This window comes from Schistocerca cancellata, chromosome 9 (assembly GCF_023864275.1).
Source record: "Schistocerca cancellata isolate TAMUIC-IGC-003103 chromosome 9, iqSchCanc2.1, whole genome shotgun sequence".
Taxonomy (NCBI): domain Eukaryota; kingdom Metazoa; phylum Arthropoda; class Insecta; order Orthoptera; family Acrididae; genus Schistocerca; species Schistocerca cancellata.
In genome coordinates, this window is record NC_064634.1 from 522169630 (window position 1) to 522182920 (window position 13291).

A 13291-nucleotide genomic window follows, 5' to 3' on the forward strand; every position below is an offset into this window, starting at 1 on the left:
GGCGAGGCGAGGAAGCCCACATCGCTACCAGTGGCGCCCTCCAGCACGACACTGCCACACCCCGCAGAGGCCCTCCGCTGAACACCAGGGACAAGATGCGTCCTCCGCTAGTGTCGAAGGCTGCACGCGCCCAGCGAATGACAGGGGGTGCAACGAGCAGCAGTGCGTCTCACACACGCGGCGGTGCGCCCGCCAATTCGGCCGTCACTCTGCTGGGACGCCGGGCGCGCCTCCCCACGCCGTCCTCGAGGAACTGGCGGTTGCGGAAGGAAGCGCTTTCGTCAAATGCGGCCGAAAACTAACATTTTGTGTGTTGGGAGAAAAGCCGAACGCGAATTCTGCCGTGCTCCTACATTAGATGAGCGCCAACGGCCATACCATGATGAATACACAGGTTCTCGTCCGATCACCGAGGTTAAGCATCATCGGGCACGGCTAGTACTTGGATGGGTGACCGCCTGGGAAACCCGGGTGCTGTTGGCTCCCTTCCTTTTTTTTTTTTTTTATGTCGCCAGCCCAATTTTCAAACTACCTTTCTGTTGTGAGAAAGATGCTTCCTTAAGCCTTTTAAACTACTGTAATGGTACGAAAATGCAGTAATTAACTCAGTTTGAGGGAGAATGTGCTAACCAAGTTTGCCAAGAAGACTTTGAAAACGACAAAACAGTACAAATCGGCAGGTGATTTCTGAAATACGTCGCCGCCTATTGATGTGTAGGAGTGTAGAGTTCCAAATTTGATTTGTAACCACGAATTTATTCCTTAGTCGTCTCGTCTCGTCTCGTCTCGTCTCGTCCCGCAGACGTTTGTCGTGCTTGCGCTGTCATATGGACCACGACCCGAGCGGCAGCGAGCGACAGGCGAGCAAAGTCGGGACAAGTCGGGACGGGGACAGGGACAGGGATAGGAATGGTGCGAATGCACTGCAAACTACGCAGACACCTGGTGTGAGGCGAGGCGAAGCGAGGAAGCCCACATCGCTACCAGTGGCGCCCTCCAGCACGATACTGCCACACCCCGCACAGCCCCTCCGCTGAACACCAGGGACAAGATGCGTCCTCCGTTGGTGTCGAAGGCTGCACGCGCCCAGCGAATGACTGGGCGTGCAACGAGCAGCAGTGCGTCTCACACACGCGGCGGTGCGCACGCCAATTCGGCCGTCGCTCTGCTGGGACACCGGGCGCGCCTCCCCGCGCCGTCCGCGAGGAACTGGCGGTTGCGGAAGGAAGCGCTTTCGTCAAATGCGGCCGAAAACTAACATTTTGTGTGTTGGGAGAAAAGCCGAACGCGAATTCTGCCGTGCTCCTACATTAGATGAGCGCCAACGGCCATACCATGATGAATACACCGGTTCTCGTCCGATCACCGAAGTTAAGCATCATCGGGCCCGGCTAGTACTTGGATGGGTGACCGCCTGGGAAACCCGGGTGCTGTTGGCTCCCTTCCTTTTCTTTTTTTTTTGTTATGTCGCCAGCCCAATTTTCAAACTACCTTTCTGTTGTGACAAAGATGCTTCCTTAAGCCTTTTAAACTACTGTAATGGTACGAAAATGCAGTAATTAACTCAGTTTGAGGGAGAATGTGCTAACCAAGTTTGCCAAGAAGACTTTGAAAACGACAAAACAGTACGAATCGGCAGGTGATTTCTGAAATACGTCACCGCCTATTGTTGTGTAGGAGTGTAGAGTTCCAAATTTGATTTGTAACCACGAATTTATTCCTTAGTCGTCTCGTCTCGTCTCGTCTCGTCTCGTCCCGCAGACGTTTGTCGTGCTTGCGCTGTCATATGGACCACGACCCGAGCGGCAGCGAGCGGCAGTCGAGCAAAGTCGGGACAAGTCGGGACGGGGACAGGGACAGGGATAGGAATGGTGCGAATGCACTGCAAACTACGCAGACACCTGGTGTGAGGCGAGGCGAAGCGAGGAAGCCCACATCGCTACCAGTGGCGCCCTCCAGCACGATACTGCCACACCCCGCACAGGCCCTCCGCTGAACACCAGGGACAAGATGCGTCCTCCGCTAGTGTCGAAGGCTGCACGCGCCCAGCGAATGACAGGGGGTGCAACGAGCAGCAGTGCGTCTCACACACGCGGCGGTGCGCCCGCCAATTCGGCCGTCGCTCTGCTGGGACGCCGGGCGCGCCTCCCCGCGCCGTCCTCGAGGAACTGGCGGTTGCGGAAGGAAGCGCTTTCGTCAAATGCGGCCGAAAACTAACATTTTGTGTGTTGGGAGAAAAGCCGAACGCGAATTCTGCCGTGCTCCTACATTAGATGAGCGCCAACGGCCATACCATGATGAATACACCGGTTCTCGTCCGATCACCGAAGTTAAGCATCATCGGGCCCGGCTAGTACTTGGATGGGTGACCGCCTGGGAAACCCGGGTGCTGTTGGCTCCCTTCCTTTTTTTTTTTTTGTTATGTCGCCAGCCCAATTTTCAAACTACCTTTCTGTTGTGACAAAGATGCATCCTTAAGCCTTTTAAACTACTGTAATGGTACGAAAATGCAGTAATTAACTCAGTTTGAGGGAGAATGTGCTAACCAAGTTTGCCAAGAAGACTTTGAAAACGACAAAACAGTACGAATCGGCAGGTGATTTCTGAAATACGTCACCGCCTATTGTTGTGTAGGAGTGTAGAGTTCCAAATTTGATTTGTAACCACGAATTTATTCCTTAGTCGTCTCGTCTCGTCTCGTCTCGTCTCGTCCCGCAGACGTTTGTCGTGCTTGCGCTGTCATATGGACCACGACCCGAGCGGCAGCGAGCGGCAGTCGAGCAAAGTCGGGACAAGTCGGGACGGGGACAGGGACAGGGATAGGAATGGTGCGAATGCACTGCAAACTACGCAGACACCTGGTGTGAGGCGAGGCGAGGCGAGGCGAGGAAGCCCACATCGCTACCAGTGGCGCCCTCCAGCACGACACTGCCACACCCCGCAGAGGCCCTCCGCTGAACACCAGGGACAAGATGCGTCCTCCGCTAGTGTCGAAGGCTGCACGCGCCCAGCGAATGACAGGGGGTGCAACGAGCAGCAGTGCGTCTCACACACGCGGCGGTGCGCCCGCCAATTCGGCCGTCACTCTGCTGGGACGCCGGGCGCGCCTCCCCGCGCCGTCCTCGAGGAACTGGCGGTTGCGGAAGGAAGCGCTTTCGTCAAATGCGGCCGAAAACTAACATTTTGTGTGTTGGGAGAAAAGCCGAACGCGAATTCTGCCGTGCTCCTACATTAGATGAGCGCCAACGGCCATACCATGATGAATACACAGGTTCTCGTCCGATCACCGAGGTTAAGCATCTTCGGGCACGGCTAGTACTTGGATGGGTGACCGCCTGGGAAACCCGGGTGCTGTTGGCTCCCTTCCTTTTTTTTTTTTTGTTATGTCGCCAGCCCAATTTTCAAACTACCTTTCTGTTGTGACAAAGATGCATCCTTAAGCCTTTTAAACTACTGTAATGGTACGAAAATGCAGTAATTAACTCAGTTTGAGGGAGAATGTGCTAACCAAGTTTGCCAAGAAGACTTTGAAAACGACAAAACAGTACGAATCGGCAGGTGATTTCTGAAATACGTCACCGCCTATTGTTGTGTAGGAGTGTAGAGTTCCAAATTTGATTTGTAACCACGAATTTATTCCTTAGTCGTCTCGTCTCGTCTCGTCTCGTCTCGTCCCGCAGACGTTTGTCGTGCTTGCGCTGTCATATGGACCACGACCCGAGCGGCAGCGAGCGGCAGTCGAGCAAAGTCGGGACAAGTCGGGACGGGGACAGGGACAGGGATAGGAATGGTGCGAATGCACTGCAAACTACGCAGACACCTGGTGTGAGGCGAGGCGAGGCGAGGCGAGGAAGCCCACATCGCTACCAGTGGCGCCCTCCAGCACGACACTGCCACACCCCGCAGAGGCCCTCCGCTGAACACCAGGGACAAGATGCGTCCTCCGCTAGTGTCGAAGGCTGCACGCGCCCAGCGAATGACAGGGGGTGCAACGAGCAGCAGTGCGTCTCACACACGCGGCGGTGCGCCCGCCAATTCGGCCGTCACTCTGCTGGGACGCCGGGCGCGCCTCCCCGCGCCGTCCTCGAGGAACTGGCGGTTGCGGAAGGAAGCGCTTTCGTCAAATGCGGCCGAAAACTAACATTTTGTGTGTTGGGAGAAAAGCCGAACGCGAATTCTGCCGTGCTCCTACATTAGATGAGCGCCAACGGCCATACCATGATGAATACACAGGTTCTCGTCCGATCACCGAGGTTAAGCATCTTCGGGCACGGCTAGTACTTGGATGGGTGACCGCCTGGGAAACCCGGGTGCTGTTGGCTCCCTTCCTTTTTTTTTTTTTGTTATGTCGCCAGCCCAATTTTCAAACTACCTTTCTGTTGTGACAAAGATGCATCCTTAAGCCTTTTAAACTACTGTAATGGTACGAAAATGCAGTAATTAACTCAGTTTGAGGGAGAATGTGCTAACCAAGTTTGCCAAGAAGACTTTGAAAACGACAAAACAGTACGAATCGGCAGGTGATTTCTGAAATACGTCACCGCCTATTGTTGTGTAGGAGTGTAGAGTTCCAAATTTGATTTGTAACCACGAATTTATTCCTTAGTCGTCTCGTCTCGTCTCGTCTCGTCTCGTCCCGCAGACGTTTGTCGTGCTTGCGCTGTCATATGGACCACGACCCGAGCGGCAGCGAGCGGCAGTCGAGCAAAGTCGGGACAAGTCGGGACGGGGACAGGGACAGGGATAGGAATGGTGCGAATGCACTGCAAACTACGCAGACACCTGGTGTGAGGCGAGGCGAAGCGAGGAAGCCCACATCGCTACCAGTGGCGCCCTCCAGCACGATACTGCCACACCCCGCACAGGCCCTCCGCTGAACACCAGGGACAAGATGCGTCCTCCGCTAGTGTCGAAGGCTGCACGCGCCCAGCGAATGACAGGGGGTGCAACGAGCAGCAGTGCGTCTCACACACGCGGCGGTGCGCCCGCCAATTCGGCCGTCGCTCTGCTGGGACGCCGGGCGCGCCTCCCCGCGCCGTCCTCGAGGAACTGGCGGTTGCGGAAGGAAGCGCTTTCGTCAAATGCGGCCGAAAACTAACATTTTGTGTGTTGGGAGAAAAGCCGAACGCGAATTCTGCCGTGCTCCTACATTAGATGAGCGCCAACGGCCATACCATGATGAATACACCGGTTCTCGTCCGATCACCGAAGTTAAGCATCATCGGGCCCGGCTAGTACTTGGGTGGGTGACCGCCTGGGAAACCCGGGTGCTGTTGGCTCCCTTCCTTTTTTTTTTTTGTTATGTCGCCAGCCCAATTTTCAAACTACCTTTCTGTTGTGACAAAGATGCATCCTTAAGCCTTTTAAACTACTGTAATGGTACGAAAATGCAGTAATTAACTCAGTTTGAGGGAGAATGTGCTAACCAAGTTTGCCAAGAAGACTTTGAAAACGACAAAACAGTACGAATCGGCAGGTGATTTCTGAAATACGTCACCGCCTATTGTTGTGTAGGAGTGTAGAGTTCCAAATTTGATTTGTAACCACGAATTTATTCCTTAGTCGTCTCGTCTCGTCTCGTCTCGTCTCGTCCCGCAGACGTTTGTCGTGCTTGCGCTGTCATATGGACCACGACCCGAGCGGCAGCGAGCGGCAGTCGAGCAAAGTCGGGACAAGTCGGGACGGGGACAGGGACAGGGATAGGAATGGTGCGAATGCACTGCAAACTACGCAGACACCTGGTGTGAGGCGAGGCGAGGCGAGGCGAGGAAGCCCACATCGCTACCAGTGGCGCCCTCCAGCACGACACTGCCACACCCCGCAGAGGCCCTCCGCTGAACACCAGGGACAAGATGCGTCCTCCGCTAGTGTCGAAGGCTGCACGCGCCCAGCGAATGACAGGGGGTGCAACGAGCAGCAGTGCGTCTCACACACGCGGCGGTGCGCCCGCCAATTCGGCCGTCACTCTGCTGGGACGCCGGGCGCGCCTCCCCGCGCCGTCCTCGAGGAACTGGCGGTTGCGGAAGGAAGCGCTTTCGTCAAATGCGGCCGAAAACTAACATTTTGTGTGTTGGGAGAAAAGCCGAACGCGAATTCTGCCGTGCTCCTACATTAGATGAGCGCCAACGGCCATACCATGATGAATACACAGGTTCTCGTCCGATCACCGAGGTTAAGCATCTTCGGGCACGGCTAGTACTTGGATGGGTGACCGCCTGGGAAACCCGGGTGCTGTTGGCTCCCTTCCTTTTTTTTTTTTGTTATGTCGCCAGCCCAATTTTCAAACTACCTTTCTGTTGTGACAAAGATGCATCCTTAAGCCTTTTAAACTACTGTAATGGTACGAAAATGCAGTAATTAACTCAGTTTGAGGGAGAATGTGCTAACCAAGTTTGCCAAGAAGACTTTGAAAACGACAAAACAGTACGAATCGGCAGGTGATTTCTGAAATACGTCACCGCCTATTGTTGTGTAGGAGTGTAGAGTTCCAAATTTGATTTGTAACCACGAATTTATTCCTTAGTCGTCTCGTCTCGTCTCGTCTCGTCTCGTCCCGCAGACGTTTGTCGTGCTTGCGCTGTCATATGGACCACGACCCGAGCGGCAGCGAGCGGCAGTCGAGCAAAGTCGGGACAAGTCGGGACGGGGACAGGGACAGGGATAGGAATGGTGCGAATGCACTGCAAACTACGCAGACACCTGGTGTGAGGCGAGGCGAGGCGAGGCGAGGAAGCCCACATCGCTACCAGTGGCGCCCTCCAGCACGACACTGCCACACCCCGCAGAGGCCCTCCGCTGAACACCAGGGACAAGATGCGTCCTCCGCTAGTGTCGAAGGCTGCACGCGCCCAGCGAATGACAGGGGGTGCAACGAGCAGCAGTGCGTCTCACACACGCGGCGGTGCGCCCGCCAATTCGGCCGTCACTCTGCTGGGACGCCGGGCGCGCCTCCCCGCGCCGTCCTCGAGGAACTGGCGGTTGCGGAAGGAAGCGCTTTCGTCAAATGCGGCCGAAAACTAACATTTTGTGTGTTGGGAGAAAAGCCGAACGCGAATTCTGCCGTGCTCCTACATTAGATGAGCGCCAACGGCCATACCATGATGAATACACAGGTTCTCGTCCGATCACCGAGGTTAAGCATCTTCGGGCACGGCTAGTACTTGGATGGGTGACCGCCTGGGAAACCCGGGTGCTGTTGGCTCCCTTCCTTTTTTTTTTTTTGTTATGTCGCCAGCCCAATTTTCAAACTACCTTTCTGTTGTGACAAAGATGCATCCTTAAGCCTTTTAAACTACTGTAATGGTACGAAAATGCAGTAATTAACTCAGTTTGAGGGAGAATGTGCTAACCAAGTTTGCCAAGAAGACTTTGAAAACGACAAAACAGTACGAATCGGCAGGTGATTTCTGAAATACGTCACCGCCTATTGTTGTGTAGGAGTGTAGAGTTCCAAATTTGATTTGTAACCACGAATTTATTCCTTAGTCGTCTCGTCTCGTCTCGTCTCGTCTCGTCCCGCAGACGTTTGTCGTGCTTGCGCTGTCATATGGACCACGACCCGAGCGGCAGCGAGCGGCAGTCGAGCAAAGTCGGGACAAGTCGGGACGGGGACAGGGACAGGGATAGGAATGGTGCGAATGCACTGCAAACTACGCAGACACCTGGTGTGAGGCGAGGCGAGGCGAGGCGAGGAAGCCCACATCGCTACCAGTGGCGCCCTCCAGCACGACACTGCCACACCCCGCAGAGGCCCTCCGCTGAACACCAGGGACAAGATGCGTCCTCCGCTAGTGTCGAAGGCTGCACGCGCCCAGCGAATGACAGGGGGTGCAACGAGCAGCAGTGCGTCTCACACACGCGGCGGTGCGCCCGCCAATTCGGCCGTCACTCTGCTGGGACGCCGGGCGCGCCTCCCCGCGCCGTCCTCGAGGAACTGGCGGTTGCGGAAGGAAGCGCTTTCGTCAAATGCGGCCGAAAACTAACATTTTGTGTGTTGGGAGAAAAGCCGAACGCGAATTCTGCCGTGCTCCTACATTAGATGAGCGCCAACGGCCATACTATGATGAATACACAGGTTCTCGTCCGATCACCGAGGTTAAGCATCATCGGGCACGGCTAGTACTTGGATGGGTGACCGCCTGGGAAACCCGGGTGCTGTTGGCTCACTTCCTTTTTTTTTTTTTATGTCGCCAGCCCAATTTTCAAACTACCTTTCTGTTGTGAGAAAGATGCTTCCTTAAGCCTTTTAAACTACTGTAATGGTACGAAAATGCAGTAATTAACTCAGTTTGAGGGAGAATGTGCTAACCAAGTTTGCCAAGAAGACTTTGAAAACGACAAAACAGTACGAATCGGCAGGTGATTTCTGAAATACGTCACCGCCTATTGTTGTGTAGGAGTGTAGAGTTCCAAATTTGATTTGTAACCACGAATTTATTCCTTAGTCGTCTCGTCTCGTCTCGTCTCGTCTCGTCCCGCAGACGTTTGTCGTGCTTGCGCTGTCATATGGACCACGACCCGAGCGGCAGCGAGCGGCAGTCGAGCAAAGTCGGGACAAGTCGGGACGGGGACAGGGACAGGGATAGGAATGGTGCGAATGCACTGCAAACTACGCAGACACCTGGTGTGAGGCGAGGCGAGGCGAGGCGAGGAAGCCCACATCGCTACCAGTGGCGCCCTCCAGCACGACACTGCCACACCCCGCAGAGGCCCTCCGCTGAACACCAGGGACAAGATGCGTCCTCCGCTAGTGTCGAAGGCTGCACGCGCCCAGCGAATGACAGGGGGTGCAACGAGCAGCAGTGCGTCTCACACACGCGGCGGTGCGCCCGCCAATTCGGCCGTCACTCTGCTGGGACGCCGGGCGCGCCTCCCCACGCCGTCCTCGAGGAACTGGCGGTTGCGGAAGGAAGCGCTTTCGTCAAATGCGGCCGAAAACTAACATTTTGTGTGTTGGGAGAAAAGCCGAACGCGAATTCTGCCGTGCTCCTACATTAGATGAGCGCCAACGGCCATACCATGATGAATACACAGGTTCTCGTCCGATCACCGAGGTTAAGCATCATCGGGCACGGCTAGTACTTGGATGGGTGACCGCCTGGGAAACCCGGGTGCTGTTGGCTCCCTTCCTTTTTTTTTTTTATGTCGCCAGCCCAATTTTCAAACTACCTTTCTGTTGTGAGAAAGATGCTTCCTTAAGCCTTTTAAACTACTGTAATGGTACGAAAATGCAGTAATTAACTCAGTTTGAGGGAGAATGTGCTAACCAAGTTTGCCAAGAAGACTTTGAAAACGACAAAACAGTACAAATCGGCAGGTGATTTCTGAAATACGTCGCCGCCTATTGATGTGTAGGAGTGTAGAGTTCCAAATTTGATTTGTAACCACGAATTTATTCCTTAGTCGTCTCGTCTCGTCTCGTCTCGTCTCGTCCCGCAGACGTTTGTCGTGCTTGCGCTGTCATATGGACCACGACCCGAGCGGCAGCGAGCGGCAGTCGAGCAAAGTCGGGACAAGTCGGGACGGGGACAGGGACAGGGATAGGAATGGTGCGAATGCACTGCAAACTACGCAGACACCTGGTGTGAGGCGAGGCGAAGCGAGGAAGCCCACATCGCTACCAGTGGCGCCCTCCAGCACGATACTGCCACACCCCGCACAGCCCCTCCGCTGAACACCAGGGACAAGATGCGTCCTCCGTTGGTGTCGAAGGCTGCACGCGCCCAGCGAATGACAGGGCGTGCAACGAGCAGCAGTGCGTCTCACACACGCGGCGGTGCGCCCGCCAATTCGGCCGTCGCTCTGCTGGGACACCGGGCGCGCCTCCCCGCGCCGTCCTCGAGGAACTGGCGGTTGCGGAAGGAAGCGCTTTCGTCAAATGCGGCCGAAAACTAACATTTTGTGTGTTGGGAGAAAAGCCGAACGCGAATTCTGCCGTGCTCCTACATTAGATGAGCGCCAACGGCCATACCATGATGAATACACCGGTTCTCGTCCGATCACCGAAGTTAAGCATCATCGGGCCCGGCTAGTACTTGGATGGGTGACCGCCTGGGAAACCCGGGTGCTGTTGGCTCCCTTCCTTTTCTTTTTTTTTTGTTATGTCGCCAGCCCAATTTTCAAACTACCTTTCTGTTGTGACAAAGATGCTTCCTTAAGCCTTTTAAACTACTGTAATGGTACGAAAATGCAGTAATTAACTCAGTTTGAGGGAGAATGTGCTAACCAAGTTTGCCAAGAAGACTTTGAAAACGACAAAACAGTACGAATCGGCAGGTGATTTCTGAAATACGTCACCGCCTATTGTTGTGTAGGAGTGTAGAGTTCCAAATTTGATTTGTAACCACGAATTTATTCCTTAGTCGTCTCGTCTCGTCTCGTCTCGTCTCGTCCCGCAGACGTTTGTCGTGCTTGCGCTGTCATATGGACCACGACCCTAGCGGCAGCGAGCGGCAGTCGAGCAAAGTCGGGACAAGTCGGGACGGGGACAGCGACAGGGATAGGAATGGTGCGAATGCACTGCAAACTACGCAGACACCTGGTGTGAGGCGAGGCGAAGCGAGGAAGCCCACATCGCTACCAGTGGCGCCCTCCAGCACGATACTGCCACACCCTGCACAGGCCCTCCGCTGAACACCAGGGACAAGATGCGTCCTCCGCTAGTGTCGAAGGCTGCACGCGCCCAGCGAATGACAGGGGGTGCAACGAGCAGCAGTGCGTCTCACACACGCGGCGGTGCGCCCGCCAATTCGGCCGTCGCTCTGCTGGGACGCCGGGCGCGCCTCCCCGCGCCGTCCTCGAGGAACTGGCGGTTGCGGAAGGAAGCGCTTTCGTCAAATGCGGCCGAAAACTAACATTTTGTGTGTTGGGAGAAAAGCCGAACGCGAATTCTGCCGTGCTCCTACATTAGATGAGCGCCAACGGCCATACCATGATGAATACACCGGTTCTCGTCCGATCACCGAAGTTAAGCATCATCGGGCCCGGCTAGTACTTGGATGGGTGACCGTCTGGGAAACCCGGGTGCTGTTGGCTCCCTTCCTTTTTTTTTTTTTGTTATGTCGCCAGCCCAATTTTCAAACTACCTTTCTGTTGTGACAAAGATGCATCCTTAAGCCTTTTAAACTACTGTAATGGTACGAAAATGCAGTAATTAACTCAGTTTGAGGGAGAATGTGCTAACCAAGTTTGCCAAGAAGACTTTGAAAACGACAAAACAGTACGAATCGGCAGGTGATTTCTGAAATACGTCACCGCCTATTGTTGTGTAGGAGTGTAGAGTTCCAAATTTGATTTGTAACCACGAATTTATTCCTTAGTCGTCTCGTCTCGTCTCGTCTCGTCTCGTCCCGCAGACGTTTGTCGTGCTTGCGCTGTCATATGGACCACGACCCGAGCGGCAGCGAGCGGCAGTCGAGCAAAGTCGGGACAAGTCGGGACGGGGACAGGGACAGGGATAGGAATGGTGCGAATGCACTGCAAACTACGCAGACACCTGGTGTGAGGCGAGGCGAGGCGAGGCGAGGAAGCCCATATCGCTACCAGTGGCGCCCTCCAGCACGACACTGCCACACCCCGCAGAGGCCCTCCGCTGAACACCAGGGACAAGATGCGTCCTCCGCTAGTGTCGAAGGCTGCACGCGCCCAGCGAATGACAGGGGGTGCAACGAGCAGCAGTGCGTCTCACACACGCGGCGGTGCGCCCGCCAATTCGGCCGTCACTCTGCTGGGACGTCGGGCGCGCCTCCCCGCGCCGTCCTCGAGGAACTGGCGGTTGCGGAAGGAAGCGCTTTCGTCAAATGCGGCCGAAAACTAACATTTTGTGTGTTGGGAGAAAAGCCGAACGCGAATTCTGCCGTGCTCCTACATTAGATGAGCGCCAACGGCCATACCATGATGAATACACAGGTTCTCGTCCGATCACCGAGGTTAAGCATCATCGGGCACGGCTAGTACTTGGATGGGTGACCGCCTGGGAAACCCGGGTGCTGTTGGCTCCCTTCCTGTTTTTTTTTTTGTCATGTCGCCAGCCCAATTTTCAAACTACCTTTCTGTTGTGACAAAGATGCTTCCTTAAGCCTTTTAAACTACTGTAATGGTACGAAAATGCAGTAATTAACTCAGTTTGAGGGAGAATGTGCTAACCAAGTTTGCCAAGAAGACTTTGAAAACGACAAAACAGTACGAATCGGCAGGTGATTTCTGAAATACGTCACCGCCTATTGTTGTGTAGGAGTGTAGAGTTCCAAATTTGATTTGTAACCACGAATTTATTCCTTAGTCGTCTCGTCTCGTCTCGTCTCGTCTCGTCCCGCAGACGTTTGTCGTGCTTGCGCTGTCATATGGACCACGACCCGAGCGGCAGCGAGCGGCAGTCGAGCAAAGTCGGGACAAGTCGGGACGGGGACAGGGACAGGGATAGGAATGGTGCGAATGCACTGCAAACTACGCAGACACCTGGTGTGAGGCGAGGCGAAGCGAGGAAGCCCACATCGCTACCAGTGGCGCCCTCCAGCACGATACTGCCACACCCCGCACAGGCCCTCCGCTGAACACCAGGGACAAGATGCGTCCTCCGCTAGTGTCGAAGGCTGCACGCGCCCAGCGAATGACAGGGGGTGCAACGAGCAGCAGTGCGTCTCACACACGCGGCGGTGCGCCCGCCAATTCGGCCGTCGCTCTGCTGGGACGCCGGGCGCGCCTCCCCGCGCCGTCCTCGAGGAACTGGCGGTTGCGGAAGGAAGCGCTTTCGTCAAATGCGGCCGAAAACTAACATTTTGTGTGTTGGGAGAAAAGCCGAACGCGAATTCTGCCGTGCTCCTACATTAGATGAGCGCCAACGGCCATACCATGATGAATACACCGGTTCTCGTCCGATCACCGAAGTTAAGCATCATCGGGCCCGGCTAGTACTTGGATGGGTGACCGCCTGGGAAACCCGGGTGCTGTTGGCTCCCTTCCTTTTTTTTTTTTGTTATGTCGCCAGCCCAATTTTCAAACTACCTTTCTGTTGTGACAAAGATGCATCCTTAAGCCTTTTAAACTACTGTAATGGTACGAAAATGCAGTAATTAACTCAGTTTGAGGGAGAATGTGCTAACCAAGTTTGCCAAGAAGACTTTGAAAACGACAAAACAGTACGAATCGGCAGGTGATTTCTGAAATACGTCACCGCCTATTGTTGTGTAGGAGTGTAGAGTTCCAAATTTGATTTGTAACCACGAATTTATTCCTTAGTCGTCTCGTCTCGTCTCGTCTCGTCTCGTCCCGCAGACGTTTGTCGTGCTTGCGC

General features: G+C 54.7%; 14 non-coding genes across 14 annotated transcripts; all 14 read left to right on the forward strand.

Annotated features, from left to right (window-relative positions):
- The first annotated feature begins 364 nt into the window (after positions 1 to 364).
- On the forward strand, positions 365 to 483 carry LOC126102056 (5S ribosomal RNA). Its single transcript, XR_007522751.1, has one exon. It is a non-coding gene; the product is annotated as a 5S ribosomal RNA (ribosomal RNA).
- An 837-nt stretch (positions 484 to 1320) lies between these two features.
- Positions 1321 to 1439, forward strand: LOC126102755 (5S ribosomal RNA). The gene has a single exon (XR_007523030.1). It is a non-coding gene; the product is annotated as a 5S ribosomal RNA (ribosomal RNA).
- Positions 1440 to 2279: 840 nt separating this feature from the next.
- LOC126102756 (5S ribosomal RNA) lies at positions 2280 to 2398 on the forward strand. The gene has a single exon (XR_007523031.1). It is a non-coding gene; the product is annotated as a 5S ribosomal RNA (ribosomal RNA).
- An 843-nt stretch (positions 2399 to 3241) lies between these two features.
- LOC126102094 (5S ribosomal RNA) lies at positions 3242 to 3360 on the forward strand. Its single transcript, XR_007522785.1, has one exon. It is a non-coding gene; the product is annotated as a 5S ribosomal RNA (ribosomal RNA).
- Positions 3361 to 4203: 843 nt separating this feature from the next.
- LOC126102095 (5S ribosomal RNA) lies at positions 4204 to 4322 on the forward strand. Its single transcript, XR_007522786.1, has one exon. It is a non-coding gene; the product is annotated as a 5S ribosomal RNA (ribosomal RNA).
- Positions 4323 to 5160: 838 nt separating this feature from the next.
- LOC126102788 (5S ribosomal RNA) lies at positions 5161 to 5279 on the forward strand. Its single transcript, XR_007523060.1, has one exon. It is a non-coding gene; the product is annotated as a 5S ribosomal RNA (ribosomal RNA).
- Positions 5280 to 6121: 842 nt separating this feature from the next.
- On the forward strand, positions 6122 to 6240 carry LOC126102097 (5S ribosomal RNA). The gene has a single exon (XR_007522788.1). It is a non-coding gene; the product is annotated as a 5S ribosomal RNA (ribosomal RNA).
- An 842-nt stretch (positions 6241 to 7082) lies between these two features.
- LOC126102098 (5S ribosomal RNA) lies at positions 7083 to 7201 on the forward strand. The gene has a single exon (XR_007522789.1). It is a non-coding gene; the product is annotated as a 5S ribosomal RNA (ribosomal RNA).
- An 843-nt stretch (positions 7202 to 8044) lies between these two features.
- LOC126102093 (5S ribosomal RNA) lies at positions 8045 to 8163 on the forward strand. Its single transcript, XR_007522784.1, has one exon. It is a non-coding gene; the product is annotated as a 5S ribosomal RNA (ribosomal RNA).
- Positions 8164 to 9003: 840 nt separating this feature from the next.
- Positions 9004 to 9122, forward strand: LOC126102058 (5S ribosomal RNA). Its single transcript, XR_007522753.1, has one exon. It is a non-coding gene; the product is annotated as a 5S ribosomal RNA (ribosomal RNA).
- An 834-nt stretch (positions 9123 to 9956) lies between these two features.
- LOC126102757 (5S ribosomal RNA) lies at positions 9957 to 10075 on the forward strand. Its single transcript, XR_007523032.1, has one exon. It is a non-coding gene; the product is annotated as a 5S ribosomal RNA (ribosomal RNA).
- Positions 10076 to 10915: 840 nt separating this feature from the next.
- On the forward strand, positions 10916 to 11034 carry LOC126102842 (5S ribosomal RNA). The gene has a single exon (XR_007523104.1). It is a non-coding gene; the product is annotated as a 5S ribosomal RNA (ribosomal RNA).
- Positions 11035 to 11877: 843 nt separating this feature from the next.
- Positions 11878 to 11996, forward strand: LOC126102059 (5S ribosomal RNA). The gene has a single exon (XR_007522754.1). It is a non-coding gene; the product is annotated as a 5S ribosomal RNA (ribosomal RNA).
- Positions 11997 to 12834: 838 nt separating this feature from the next.
- Positions 12835 to 12953, forward strand: LOC126102758 (5S ribosomal RNA). The gene has a single exon (XR_007523033.1). It is a non-coding gene; the product is annotated as a 5S ribosomal RNA (ribosomal RNA).
- The last annotated feature ends 338 nt before the right edge of the window (positions 12954 to 13291 follow it).